The sequence below is a fragment of the Manis javanica genome, chromosome 9 (genome assembly GCF_040802235.1).
Source record: "Manis javanica isolate MJ-LG chromosome 9, MJ_LKY, whole genome shotgun sequence".
NCBI classification, from domain to species: Eukaryota; Metazoa; Chordata; class Mammalia; order Pholidota; family Manidae; genus Manis; species Manis javanica.
Window position 1 is genome coordinate 118,773,573 of NC_133164.1, and position 15,608 is coordinate 118,789,180.

General features: G+C 38.4%; 1 long non-coding RNA gene across 2 annotated transcripts; it reads left to right on the forward strand.

Moving 5' to 3' along the window:
• Positions 1 to 34: 34 nt before the first annotated feature.
• Positions 35 to 13,715, forward strand: LOC118968778 (uncharacterized). 2 transcript variants are annotated; one of them, XR_005056630.2, is made up of 3 exons: positions 35 to 489; positions 911 to 976; positions 13,504 to 13,715. It is a non-coding gene; the product is annotated as an uncharacterized lncRNA (long non-coding RNA). The 2 variants fall into 2 exon arrangements; XR_012121277.1 differs by lacking the exon at positions 13,504 to 13,715 and adding an exon at positions 1,193 to 3,853.
• The last annotated feature ends 1,893 nt before the right edge of the window (positions 13,716 to 15,608 follow it).

The following is a 15,608-nucleotide window of genomic DNA, read 5'->3' on the forward strand; positions in this document are numbered from 1 at the left end:
CGCACCAGTGAGAGGCCTTCCGTGCGCTGTCCACTGTCCCACAGAAGCCTGCAGTCTCTCTGTAATTACTACTACGCAGTTCCTAGACAGCTGTCTCTGTCCTAAGAACTGAAAAGAATGAGAAGGCAAGCGGGGTAAAATGGGCTTTGGCCGCCATGCACGTCGGGAGTTGTAGTCTCCCCATTTGTACTTTCTCCCGAAATTCCGGGCACACCACCGCGTCCGCCCGTCTAGGGTTCCGGCGTCCAAGCGCGGGTTCTGGCGCGGGCTTCCCAGGGAAAGGAAGCCCAACCCAGCAAGGGATTTTGTTTTGACCCTAACACTGAATTCTCAACTTGTAAAATCCCCAAAACTTTACAATTTAGATTGCAGAGTTTTGTTTTGTTCGGATTCCACCCCCGTTACTAAATGATTTACCCTCTTTGACTGTGAAATGTACCTGCAAAGTCAAGCAGTGTCCCGGGATACCTAAGTTCAGTGTATAAACAAGTAAGTCACAAACGCGGATGGAAACAGAAAAGAAAAAAGGGAGCTATAGAAAAAAAACGGGGGAGGGAAAGGGTAAGGGTATGGATTAGTATGTCAGTTCCACTGAAGTTGGCTTCTGCTCTGTGATTGATCTCAATAAAAAGGGGAAAATCTCTAAACAATGGTAAGAACAACAACAAAATTAAATTGGTAAAATGATTTGCATTTTAGAGAACATTTTATCTCACTGTTCTTTTCAATTTCCCAGAGAAAAGGATGGTAAGACAGGTATTCCCATTTATATTTTGCAAAAAAAAAAAAAACAAAAAAGAAGGGTGGAGGTGTACTTAATTTAATCTCAGAGACGTGCCTCACTTAAAGTCATCAGCCAGTAAGAGGCAGATTGAGGACCTGACCTTATTTTTATTTGTAATGCTCTTAGGACTTTGCTGCATCTGCATGTCTCTAAGTGAAAGTGAGTAGTGACATTTGAGCCGGATCTTGAAGGGTAAGTAGGAGTTTGTCAGGCAAAGAAATGTGGTAAGGGAATTCCCGCCACCGAAAACAGTACATGAAAAGGCAAGGATTCAGGATGAGTTTGTCATAGTCAGGAAAAAGTAAGAAATTCTCTGTGGCCAAATTATCTCTGGAGGAAGAGAGGGAGAGGAAGGGGGCTGCTGGCACGCTGGTCAGTCTCCGTTTGGCCCTCCTGTTGCTCTTCCAGCTCTGCCGGCCTTTGCAGTAACTGTACAGATGAAGAGATGGGAACATCCAGACGCCCTGGCTTCCAGTGGCATCTGACCAGTGGGCATCAGGAGCAGGAAATTGGAGCATGGGAAGAAAGAGAGGTGTGGATATTTAACCAAGACTCGACTAGCCCACACCTAAGCCTGCCTGGCCAAGATTTTAACAGTGACTCAGTTCCTGAACCCTAGGATGACAGCTCCTGATGGACAGAGTGCCAGATGGACCAAAAAGTGGAAGCAGTTACACCAGCTGGGAAGTTTCTGTGGTTATCCAGGTGTGAAGGTTTAGGATTTGAAAGCTGTGGATTTGAAGTGTCAAGGTCAAAATAGACATGACAGCACAGAGGAATGAGGGAAATAGCTTTTCAAGGTTACGTTTAAGATGAAGAGTCTTAACTGATGAGAGACTGGGCATGTCAGTGGGTAAGGGGTGATGATGCTGTGGGAGAAAAATAGTTGAAAAGAAGCATGTTGAAAGTAAAATGGGGGGTCAAACTAAGAAATGAGCTCTTCTTTTTTAGGTATAACTGACATACTAGTTTCAAGTATACAAGATAATGATTTGATATTAATATGCACTGTGAAATGGTCATCACAGTAAGTTTAGTTACCAGCTATCAAGAAGTGTCTCATTTATGTTGCTTTTATTTTCTAATTTTCATTGTTACTATTGAACGTATATTGCTTTTATAATCAGACAAAAATCATTGTCGTACTTATTACATTTAGAGCAAAGAAATTATATATCATCTTCCTGTTAGACTAGGTACTGATTTTTCTATCTTTCCTCAAAGACTCAATCTTCAATTTATTAATTCTGTTTAAAAAAATGCACATACTCTAATGTATTAACTGTGCTTTTATTTATTATCAGTAATTTCTTGTTCCTCCTTAGGTTTGTTTTCTCTTTTCCAACTCCCTGAGCTAAAGGTTTTGCTGCTTTGTTTTCATTCCTTCCTACTTAGTTATACAGAATTTTAAGTCCATGAATCTGCATCTAAGAAAAGCTTTAATCATATATTATGAATTTAGATTTATAATGTTCTATTGTTATGCTCAAGCATCCTGAAATTGCTATTGATACTTCCTATTTTGCCCAAGATTTATCTAGCAAGGTGGTTTTTAATCATCAAGTCTTTATTTAATATGCTTTAGTTGTTAATTTCTACTTTTATCACCCCAAACAGCAACTGGGCTTTTGTAACTTTGGACTTAAAGGTAAATTTTTATGTGGTGCCTGACTACTTGAGAAAATAGGTAATAGATATCTGGTATGAATGTATGGAAACTGTATGTATATGTGTATTTGTATTTTTCTACTAGTACTTACAATTGTTTTTGTTATATTTATTTAAATGTTAACTTATAATAGAACATTTGAATATTAAATGATTGCAAATGATAGTCATTCAACTGGAGATACATATATGGATCATAAAAGGGGTGAAGGATAGAGATCTTACGTCTTGAGATTTGCAATATTATATCACCAGCAACATAAAGAATAATATGTGGACCTAGGAGCACAAGTCAAATTCTACTAAGTATTAAGTGCCACTTCATTCTCAATTATTTTTCACCCTTAAATCACTGGCAGTCATTGCCTCCATCTGCTATATCAGATCATTCAGATTAGATAGAGGTATTGATACCCAAAGTCATAGGAAATATAAGTTACTCTGCTACGAACTCGTATTACTGTTTGTGGTGATTTATTCTCGGAGACAAAGAAATGCTTTATTTGGTTCTTGGAAAAGATGTGCAGTTTTGCTCTTCCCCACAACTTACACGTGAATTTTAATACTTGGGGTTATATACAGTAGGTCTCTTAGTTGTGATCATACACATTTCATACCCTTTCTTTCTGGTAGTTGACTAACATAAAATATCTGGCTCATTGCCATAGAAGCTAAAATACAAACTTTGAGGCCAGATAGGATTTAAAACCAGCTTCACAACCTTCTTACTTGTATAATTATGGGTAAGCTCCTTAGCGTTCTTGGTTGCAAATAACAAAACTCAAACAAGTTGGCAAAGATAAGTTATTCACTATCCACTCTAGAGAAGGATCTGGCCTCAAAGTCAAAAAGTAGCAGTATCTTTTTCTCAATCTCTTGGTTTTGCTTCTCTCAGTGTGTTTGTCTCATTCTCTTGGATTACAGGATCCCCCACAAAATGTAAGGGAAGAAGAAAGCTTCTCCCTCAACTTCTGGATATAAAATCTATGATAACCCCATTAAAATCATCATTATGAGATTACCTGATCCTAGGTTACTTGTTCACATTCTCTGAGCAGCAGGACAAGATACTGTGACCATACCTGAGTTACAGGGAGTCAGGTCGATTTGCATTAAGGATTGAGAATGTTAACAGAAAATGGGGAGAAAGAATCTTGGGTAGTGGCAAAAAAATTTGATGCCTCTGTAATCCCTAAGCCCCGGCTTCTACAAATAGAAATGGAGATTGATAATAGTGCCTACTGAGAAGATTGTTTGAGGACCAAAAGGGATAGCTTACAGAAGGCACTTCTCCCCAGACCTCCATAATAGGTAGTTTAACTACAAATAGTAGCCGTTTTAGAAGCTGTCAAGCTTGAAGAGGCCTCTTCGCTAAGAACTAAATGTTTGTGTCCCCTCCCTCTCCCAGTTCATATATGAACATCTAATCCCCTCGTGATAGTGTTGAAGAGTGGGACCTTTGGGAGGTGGCTAGGTCATGAGGGTGGAGCGTCCAGGAATGGGGTTAGCAGTCTAACGAAAGAGGCTCCAGAAAGTTCCCTCTCCTTCTCCAGGTGAGCCAGGAAGTGGTCCTCACCGGACGCTGAGTGGGATGGGGCCTTGATCTTGGACTTCCAGCCTCCAGAACTGGAAGAAAGACATTTCTGATATTTATAAGCCACCCGTCTGTGGCATTTTGTTGTAATAGCCCAAACAGACTAAAATAATCCTCTTTCTAAGAATCAAATGCAGTGTCAGACACATTCCAGTACTACCTACAAGTACAATCACAAGGCAGTTCCCTTCCTGGGTGGATTCTGGACCCCAGAACTGGGCTTGCTGCTCAGGGGGGGAGGTGCTTGCAGCCTCCCAGCCATCTCTGTGCAGCCATATCCAGGCAAAATTTCCAGCATAAAAAGGGTGTGCTTTGACCCTTTTATCCTCATTTTTCAGAGGGAAGAATTTATTGGCCAAAGGGGAAATCCTCTTATGAGCCACTTTTACAGTAATTGGGGTACTAATTTATTCATGAAGGCAACATATAAAAAGAACAAGAAGCATGATTCCCCTAAACAAAATGGGTTCTAACCTATAGATGTGTGGTCCCCAGGGCAGGCAAACATTCGGTGTCTTCCAGAAAGTCACCTGGACCTCAGGCCTGCCTTACTTAGGAAGAAGGATCATGATTTATTAATAATTCTTATCTCAAGAAAAAAAGGCTCGTAGTTTCATCCCCTACTTAAATTTTCCTAATAGTGCCGCACAACTTTGTCCTATGAACTTATGTAATATTTAATTTTTAAGGGGATCTTCAAATTCTAATTTATACTCCCAATACCAAAACAGAAAGTTAATGAATATTTTAGGACATTTTAAAGTAGAAGGGTTAAAATAAGGTATATTCATGTTTGATTTCAAATAGCAGAGTAACATGGATTTCAATCTGTTTCCTTTGCACAGTTTAATAAATAGGCATCGTAATATAGTTGTGGAGAAGCAGGCGAGAATGTTTGCTGTCACCACTTCTGTTTGACATTGTACTGGAAGTTTTATTCAGGGTAATTAGGCAAAAAAAAAAAGAAATAAAAAAGGTATCCAGCATAGAAAGGAAAAATACATCTATTTCTGCTTGCAGTTGACATGACCTCCCATACAGAAAATACTAAGGAATTCACAAGAAACTACTAAAGCAAAGGAAAGACCTTAGCAAGGTTACAGAATACAAAATATATGAAATCAATTATATTTGTATATATGAGCAATAAATCTGAAACTAAGGAAGTAATTCCATTTACAATAACATCAAAAAGAATAAAGTACTTAAGAATAAATTTAACATGATAAATGTAAGACTTCTATGTGGACAACTATAAAATATTGAAAAAAATTAAAGAAGACCTAAATAAATAGACATCCTGTGTCACTGATTGGAAGATTTAGAATTGCTAAGACGGCAATACTCTCACAATGGAGCCACAGATTCAAAGCAATCCCTGTTAAATATCCAGCTGCTTTTCTAATATAAACTGACAGGCTTACCCATATGGAAATAATATGGATGCTACTGGCTAATATTCATGTGAAAATCAAGGGAATCTGACCAGCCAAAAACAATCTCAAAAGAGAACTAGGTTGAAGAACTAATATTTCCTGATTTCAAAAGTTACTACTAAGGCACAGTATTCAAGAATGTGCCTTTATTCAAGGCACTTGCATAAAGACAGACAGGGACTAAAGGAATAGAACTGAAAGTCCAGAAATAACAACTCACAGTTATGGTCCATCGATTACCAATCAACATGCCAAGCAATGGAGGAAAGAATACTTTATCCACAAATGGGACAACTGGATATCCGCTTGCAAAAGAATGAATTTGGATGCATGCTTCATACCATTACAAAAGCAACTCAGAATGTATCAAGGTCCTAAATGCAAGAGCCTAAACTATTAAAATCTCAGAAGACAACATAGACATGAGTGTGAATTCAACAATGGTTTCTTAGACATGCTAGCAAAACCCAAGCAAAAAAAGAAATTGACAATCAGATAAAATTTTTGTACTTCTAAGGACCATCAAGAAAGTGAAAAGACAGTCTGAGAGTGGGAGAAAATATTTGCAAATCATACACCTAATAAGGATCTATTACTCAAAATATGTTAAAAAAAACTTTTACAAATAACAACAAAAGGACAAATAATCCTAAATTGGATGGGCAAAGGATCTGAATAGACTGTTCTTCAAAAAAAGATGTGTAAATGGCCAATAAATACAGGAAAAGATCCTAAATATCCTTAGTCATCAAGGAAATGCAAATAAAAAGACCAGAATAAGATACTTCACACCATGTAGTATGGCTATAATCCAAAACAGGGGAAGTATCATTGTGGGTGAAGATGTGGAGAAATTGGAAACCTCATATGTTGATGTTGGAAATGTAAAATGGTGCAGCCACTGTGGAAACAAGTCTGACAGTTTCTCAAAAAGTTAAACATAGAATTAACATATGACTCTGCCATTCTGCTCCACGACATATTCCCAACAGGTGTTTGAGCAAATACTTGCTCAGAAATGTTCACAGCCACAGTATTTACAATAGCCAAAGATGAAACAACTCAAATGTCCATACAACTGAAAAGTACTCAGCCATGAGAAGGAATGAGTTAGTGACACATGCTACAACATAGATGAACTTTGAAAACATGTTGAGTGAAAGAAAGGAGTCACAAAAAGGCCACATATTATATGATTCCATTTATCTGTGTGTTAGTCTACTCAGGTGGCCATAACAAAATGCCACAGGTTGGGTGGCTTAAACAACAGAATTTTCTCACAGCTCTAGAGGCAAGAAGTCCAAGATCAAAGTACTGGAAAATTTTGTTTCTGATGAGGCTTCTCTTCCTGATTTGGAGACAGCTGCCTTCTACCTGTGTCCTCACATGGCCCTTCTTGTGTGTGGGCATGAGCGGAGAAGGAAGCTCTCTGCTGACTCTTCCTCCTCTTAAAAAAACACTAGTCCTATCAGATTAGGGCCCCACTTTTATGACCTTATTTAACATTAAATGCCCTCTCTCCAAATACAGTCACATTGGAGGCTAGCGTTTCAACACATGGCTTTGGGGTTGGGGGTGGGGCAGTTCAGTCTGTGACCATATGAACCATCCCAAATAGACAAATTCATTGACCCAGAAAGCAAATCGTTGATTGCTGAGGGTTGGTGGGAGGAGGAAATGGGGAGTGACTTATAAATGGGCACAAAGTCTTCCAGGGGTGATAAAAATGTTTTGGACCAAGATAGAAGTGATGGCTGCTTGATATCGTGAATGTACTAAATACTACTGACTTTACATTTTAAAATGTTAACTTTAGGTTATGAGAATTTCCCCTCAATAAAAAAGTATCCCCTCAGACAATAACAAATATGGGGGAGGTCTTGGAGAATTCCAAACCCTTTTACAATGCTTATGAAATAAAATGTTGGAACCACTTCAGAAAACAGTCAACAGTTCCTCAGAAAGTTAATACAATTCCACTCCCAGCAATTCCACTCCTAGGTATATACCCCCCAAAAGTGAAAACATGTATACTTGCAAAAACTTGTACATGAATGTTCACAGCAGGATTATTCATAAGACAGAAGGTAGAAACAACTCAAATGTCTATCAGTTTATGAATGAATAAATGATGGGTGTAAAGAATGGATTAATTATATCTATACAGTGAAATATTATATAGCTAAAAAATGCAATTGAATACTGATTTATGCTATAACATGGATAAATCTTAAATACATTAAGCCAAATGAAAGAAGCACAAAGACCACATATCATATGATCTTATTTATATGAAATGTCTAGAATAAATCTATAGAGGCAGAAAATGATTTCGTGGTTATTTAGATTTGGAGCATGTTGCGGGGATAGAGAGAGCAGTGATAGCTAAGGAGTGTTAGCCTCTGAGGTGATGAAAATGTTCTAAAATTGTGCTAATGGTTGCACATATCTGTGAATATGTTAAAAACCATTGAAGTATACATTTTAAATTGGTAATTTTAAAATTGGTGAATTATATACAGTACATGAATTATACCCCAATAAAGTCTTACAAAAACAAAAGCAATAGAAGGCATGTAGTGAAAACAAGAATGTATTTTATCAAGAAGTTACTTGGTAAAGGCACCAAAAGAGTTTGCTAAGAAAAGTCACAGGGTGGCATTTCCTGAGAATTTGTGAGGATATTATTTTCCATATATCTGGCAATATTTAGATGCAACCCCCAGAGTCTGCATTATTCACCAAATACAAGATGTTTCTGCCCCATTTCTCTACTTCCTTCTAGTTAGAGTAACTATCCACTCTATCATTTAACCTGTCAAAAGTATTCCCTTGGATAAAATGAAGATGTCCTTTCATTTCCAATCTGTGAGATTTAATTAGCTCATGATGAGAACATCTTTAGATGAAGAATACAGTGGAAGTTTAAAGTAATATTATTATTATGTTCAGATATTTTTTTCAGTATGTAAAGTCAATAACCTCATTACTACAGCCAGATATATGATTCTGGGCAGGTACTACTTCCAGGAAAAAAAGAAATTAGAGCCCAGCCCCTTAAGGATCCAGCACAAAGATTTATTTTCCTGTGATCTTCAGGTGGCTCCCCTATTTGCAACCTCTCTCAACTTTAAAAATAATACCTCCATTTATGCTCCACTTGAATGTAATCTATTTAATTGAAGTTCAGAATATAACCTTGACTTTCAGCCCTGCCTTGGCTGGCGATGGAGCTGTGCTAAATGTATCTTGGATCTGTAAGTAAAATAGTGATTCAGGTCACTTATACAGAATGCATTTTGATACTTAGCATATTTTTCAGTGCTGGGTCAATTTAAAGTTAGATGTCTCTTAGGGAAAGCCAGTTATTAGTTAACATAAAAAGGCAGTCCAGAACCAATACTGGAATTTTTTTTTAATGTTTTGAGTCCTTTCTTAATTTGTGGAGGTAACTTGCACAGCAATGAGAAAGATTAAAGACTGTGTCACATTCACTCCCCAATGAGGACAAAATTCTTGACATTCTAAAGATCGTCTTCTCATTTGGCATGTCTCCACAATCAATGCACTTTTTATTTATAGTGTTTTTGGATGCCTCGTATGACCGGGAACAGACTGGGTTTCCAAGGGGGTCTATGGCTGACCACTTGAAGATCTGTGTTTTTGTTTTTCCGTTGGAATCTAGCCCATGTTATCGGCTCAATAAATATTCTGATTGAATAAATTAACTAACTTCCAGATGACACATAAGATCATTAGGCTGCTAGTTTCTGACCATAATTTGTTAAACAGTAGTGTTCCCCCTTCTGGAAATTCATATCCTTTGTCTTTTGGTCTGATGTGTATCTGGTAGGCAGAGTCATGCTGACTCCAAAGATAGCCACATCTTAATCCCTGGAACCTATGAGTATGTAACTTTGCATGGCACAGGAGAGTTAAGGTTGCAGGTGTAACTAAGGCTGCTAATTAGCTGACTTAAAATTAGGGAGAGTATCCCAGATTATCCGAGTGGGCTCAGTGTAATCACAAGGGGCTTTAAAAGTAGAAAGGGAAGACAGAAAAGACCAGAGTGGGGCATGTGAGGAGGACTCAGGCGCCATTGCTGGCCGTGAGGAGGGAGGGAGGGGCCATGAGCCAAGCAAGGCTGGCGACTCTAGAAACTGGGAAAGGCAAAGAAACGGATTTTCCTCTAGCATATGTACAGGGAATAGACCTCTGCAGAAACCTGGATTTTAACCCAGTGAGAACCGTGTCAGACTTACGACCTCCAAAACTGTAAAATAATAAATCTGTGTTGTTTTAAGCCCTAAGTTTGTGGTCATTTGTTACAACAGCTTACAGAAAGTGAATACAATTCCCTATCTTTTTCTTTTTGACTGACTAGAGCTCCTTGTATATTCCAGATATTTAACCATGTTCTAGATTTGCACATTGAAAAATAATCTTCTCATCTTCTTATCTGTCACTCACTTAACCTTTTCTGTGGTGTCTTTCATTCAACAAGAATCTTAATTTTGTCATCAAATCTCTCTTTTTTCCTCCTTATGCTCTTTCTGATGACACAAGTCTTGAAATTCTAAAACTCATCTCAGATAGCAGGTCTCCACAATCAACACACTTTTTATTGATAGTGTTTTTGGACACCTCATATGACTCCCAACAGGCTGGGTCTCCAAGGGGTTGATAAAGTACTTTTGTAAAGTACTTTGGTGTCTTATTTAAAGCACCTTCCCCACCTCAAATTTCAGGAACATTCCTGCTTTTATAAGTGTTGTGGTTTACCCTTTCCCATTGAGGCTTCTAGTTCATTGGGATGGAGTTTCTCTTATATAAGGTAAACTTATAATGTGCTGGGAAGGACATTTCTGTTGGTTAGGATATGGGCTCAGCTAGCAACTCCAGCAGACCCCAAACTACCTGTGGGTTAAGAAAGTCAGAAGTGTGTTTCCCTCTAACTAAAGGTCCAGATAACGGGCAATACAAAGCCTTAGGGCCTCAAGGTGTGCCTTTCTTCTCTGAGTCCAAGCAGCTATTCTAGCACGTGTTTTATCTCAGAGGACAGGGGATGTTTTCATTCTCACTTGCTTTCTGGTAAATGTATCCAAAGACATAAATTTACATTATATTCTGCTTTCTATTTGTTCCCCAATTCTGGCATGTCATGCTTCAAATGTCATTTATTTTCTGAGTATTTTATAGTTTTCCAGGGGATTTTTATAAACACTTGGAGTTTTTCCTGTTTCTCATGGCATTGTCTGGCATGTAACAATCTGTGAAATGTTTGTATTTTAATTTCAATGTTGCATCAGGGTGTACTTTTTTTGAAGGCTTTTAAAAATAATTAGTAATCCAAATATTAATTAAAATTTAACCCTCTAAAATGGTATCAATGGAAATAACAAAAGTAACCTGACTGATTCTTTACATAGAGTCTTTAAAGTGTAGCTACATTAGTGGGTGGGTAATGGTAAGAATTATTTTATAATTAATTAATAGTAGGTGAGTTTCTTTTAATGTTTATTTTTAAGACTCATTTCAGTTTCAGGAACATAAATGAAATAGTAGTAGTATTAATAAATAAAGCAACTGTCCCAACTTTTTTACACTAACAACTACCACAAAATTAATGTATGTACTTTAGCACTACCAGGCAAGCAAAAAAATCTAATACATAGAAGATGAAAAGGGGGAAAAGCACAGAAAAAAATGTAAATGTCTTAGTCTAAAAGAGAAAGAACTTGAATAAACATTTCCCCAAAGAACTACAAATGGCAAATAAACACATGAAAAGATGCTCGACATCATTAATCATTGGAGAAATTTAAATCAAACTACAATGAAATATCACCTCGCACCCATTATGATGGTTAGTTACTATTAAAAATAAATAGAAAAAAACAAATATTGGCAAAGATGTGGAGAAATTGGGATACTTGTGCACTGTGCACGGAAATGCGAAATGGTGCATCTACTACGGAAAATAGCGTGGCAATTCCTCAAAAAATTAAACTTTGAATTACCATATAATCTAGCAATTCTACTTCTGGGTAGGTACCTCAAAAAACTGAGAGCAGGAGTTCAAACAGATTTTTGTACACATCTGTTCATAGCAGCATTATTCACAAGAGCCGCATGTGGAAGCAACCCAAGTGTTCATCAGTGGGTGAATAGATAAGCAAAATGTGACTCAGATACACAATGAAATAATTTAGCCTTAAAGCGGGATGAAATTCTGTATTTGAATGAACCTTAAGGACAATATAACAAGTAAAATAAGCCAGCCCCACAGAAGGGCAGATGTTATGTGATTCCACTTACATGGGCTACGTGGAATAGTCAGAAAATTACAGACACGGAAAGTAGAACGGGGGTTGCCAGGAGCTGGAAGAATGGGAAGTTCGTGTTTCATGGGGACAGAGTTCTGGAGATGCATAATGATGATGGGTGCAGTTATCCCGCTGAACGGTACACTTACAAATGGTCAAGATGGTTAACTTAATGTATATTTTGCTGCAATTTAAAAAAGTAATTACAAAAAAAGAGACATACATTTCAAAAGTGAAAAGAAATGGCCAGTGATCGAGCCCTATAGTTTCTCATCACAGTTTCATGATTGTGCCCAAAGGCGACCCCTTAAACAGAGGTAATGGAAAACAGACATGTGACATCACACAGAAATGAGGCCTGAGGGACACACATCAGCGCTGATGACATTCGAGTCAGGTCAAGTACGGGGGACAAGATGGGAATCGCAGAATGTAAGACTTCAAAATGATGTTAGAGATTGTGTCCATGGTTCTATTGGTTTGCTTGTTTATTTTTAATTTGCACATGTGCCCTATTCCAAGGAGAAAGTCCATGGCTTTCATCAGATTCCCAAAGCATTCTAACCACCTGCAGAAAACAAAGAAACAGATCTAGCCCGCCCTACCTTTTTCAGAGGTGGAAACTGAGATCTGAAGAAATGTGGCTTCTAGCCCAAGGTCACAGAGTCAGGTGCCCTAGATTCTGCTTCTCCTTTTCCCTAAGGTATTTTGAGTTTCAGATGGCCTCCCGTGTGGAATTATTTCCGTTTTTAAGAGAGCACAGCTGGACCTAGCTGTCCATGGAACAAAGGAATGGATGGTAGCATGCCCGCCTTTGCTGTCCTGCCTTTCCTGGGGGGGACCAGGTCAGAAGCAGGGAAAGGTGCAGCGTTAGCTGACAGCGATAGGGGACGGAGAGGGAGGGGCAGACTGTAACTCCTCGGATGTCCTTGCACCTAAAAGACTCCCCAGGTAGCAGGAACTGGAACCATTGCACTCAGCATATCACAGCAGTGATCTAGATGCAGGGCTGAGCACAGCATGACCCAGCTTCCAAGAGGGAGGATGGAAAGCGATTCACAGCAGGACCTTCCCAGCACAAAAGAAGAAGGAAGAGATTCAAGCTTGGCACAATGACTACAAAGACCAGACAGGCAGTCTGATAAAGCCTCCAGCCAGCCAAAGAGATTTAAGCCCTCTTTTTGGCAAGAGCTAGCTACTTTTTAGTAATAGGATCCTTTCTCAGGAAAGCAGGTGTTTTATAGACAACTGGTCTTAACGAGCACAGGTCAATAGGTTTGGCTGAAAACCTCACAATACCAAAGAACAGAGTAGTTAAATCAAGTACTGAAGGTCCCATGGTGGTTCAGTAAATGAAGGCATGCTGCCCAGGAACTGCACTTTTCCATTAAGTCTCAAACATATTATGTCAAGTAAACAATGCTCACAAGAAGTGTTAGCTAAATTAGTAGGTTAGAATTATCAACCACTTAAAGTGTGGTGTATAATCTTTCCAGCATGAAGCACTGGTCAGCAGCAAAAGCCTAGGGAGAAAGAGGAGGTGAGAAGCTCAAACGGGGTTCACATCTGCTCCACATTCTCCACATGATCAGGAATTCACTTTTTTAGTAATGGTAAGAGATACGTTTTATGGATATGGAGGATTCCAACCGTAAATCATTTTCTTATACATGACTATATATCTGTCTTTTCCAGGCAATGTGGACAGCAAGTATAAGAGATGCTGGTCTGTTTTTTCTTGTACCCATGAAATTAACAGTCAGGAGGCATAATAGACTGGTCCTGTCAATGATCTACATGGTGCAGCCAGAATTTGAATTATTTGCTCCATGAAAAATAAAAATTATTTTCCAGTGATGTCAAATGTACAGTTTTCTGCTGATACACCTTCTTTAACCATATACTGACTGTTAATCTACCTAAAGATTATCTATAATAATGTATGGTATGAATAAACTTCAATGGGGAATAAAAATCTTTAGGAAACAAAATCTAATAAGTAGAATATAGATACAATTTGCATCTAAACATTATGTAAATGAATATTACAACACCTGCAGATAAGGAAAAATTCTGAAATGTCCTAAATTAAGTGGCAGAAGGGCCAGAATAGGGGAGAGAGACAAGGGAAGGTTATCAGGCAGTAGCCGAGGGACAGAGCTAAGCAGAATCTCTACTCCTGGAGGAAGTCCTCTCAATAGTCACCTTGAAGGGCCCCAGAGCCACCGCATCCCCCTGTGCGTGACCAGTGTCTGACCCCCATCAACAACCAAACCACAAGTGTTCTCTATGGACTCACCAAGTGTCCTCAGGCTTTCCCCACCTTGTGTGGGCCCACCTCCCCTACCTGTAGCCAATGTGGATTTAGAGAAAGTTCTTTGAGACCCCTCATAAAGGTCCCCTGTTTCTTGAGTCTGGCAGACAAGTTGTTTCTGGCCCTGCTGCTGGTGAAGCAGAAACTTCCCATCCCAAGACTCAGTGCTTTTCTGGCTGCCTCTGTAAAGGCTCAATAAACCCTTTTATTTCAGAGAGATCTTGGGCTCTAGAGCTTTTGATTTGTCACCACTCTCAGCAAGAGAAATTCTTATGCAATTAACTGGTATAAATGTGATGTCAAATATGGCAATTTTATTTTATTTTATTTTTTTTTTAATTTATTTATTTTTTTTTTAATGTAACACTGGCAATTTTATTTTTAACATCACAAGAATAAACATGCAAAAGCTCTCAGAAAGGACATATCAGACATAGTCCAGTCTGGTTATTTTGACCACCCAAATAATTCTAGATTGCTGGATTTTTTAGAATTATGTATTTGGAGTTTTTGCTACAAAAGTAACTGGTGTCATTAAAGCCATGTTTGAAATTACAAAAAGGTGGAACAAGAAAAATTACATTCTTCCTTTTATTTTAAAACTCCTATACACAGGTTTATTTGCTTATTTTGGGTTCCATAGAAACAATTTTATAATGCATATGATTTAGTATTCTTTTTTTTTAACCTTAAATAAAAATCACCTTGCAATGTGATTATACTTTACTTCAAATATTAATTTCTGTTGTTATACCAGACTTTCTAAATTGCATTTTAATAGTTACATAATATTCCATTCGTTTTTTATTATTTACAATAGCATCAAAAAATACTTAGGAATACATTTAACAAAACAAATGTAAGACCTGTACACTGCAAATTACAAATTGTCATCGAAAAAATTTTGAAAGACCTGAATAAATGGAGAGGCATCATGTGTCATGAATTGGGAGCCTGAATATCTGTAAGATGTCAGTACTCCCAAACCTATGTACAGATGCAATGCGATCCCTAGCAAAGTTCCAGCTGCCCTTTCTACAGAAACAAAGTTGATCCTTAAGTTCACTGAACAGAGAGCCTTACAGACACAATCAAGATGCCCAGATCACATGGTTTATTAATCAATTCAGAACACACAGTGAGACACAGCAAGGGGTGGAATAATTCACCACAGCACAGAGCACAAGCAGGGAGAAAGAAGCCCCCTTTGTGAAACTTGGGTTCCCTCCTTCTAGTAGCAGAGAGTCTGAGAGCCGAACAGGAAGTGCCCGGGTCAATGAAGGGCACTTCCTCCATTAGCGCGCAAGTGGCCTGGCTGCGCTGCCAAGGGGCCTGCTGAACAGACACGGTTTTGTCTGCGCTTCTTAACCCGAGCACAAATAGAGCCAGGACGGGTCCGCATGAGGAGCCGACTTAGGGATGATTAGCTGCCGATCCAGAGGTGACGTGAACTGTACCTTACGACCTGGTCGTCTCTTATTTTTCT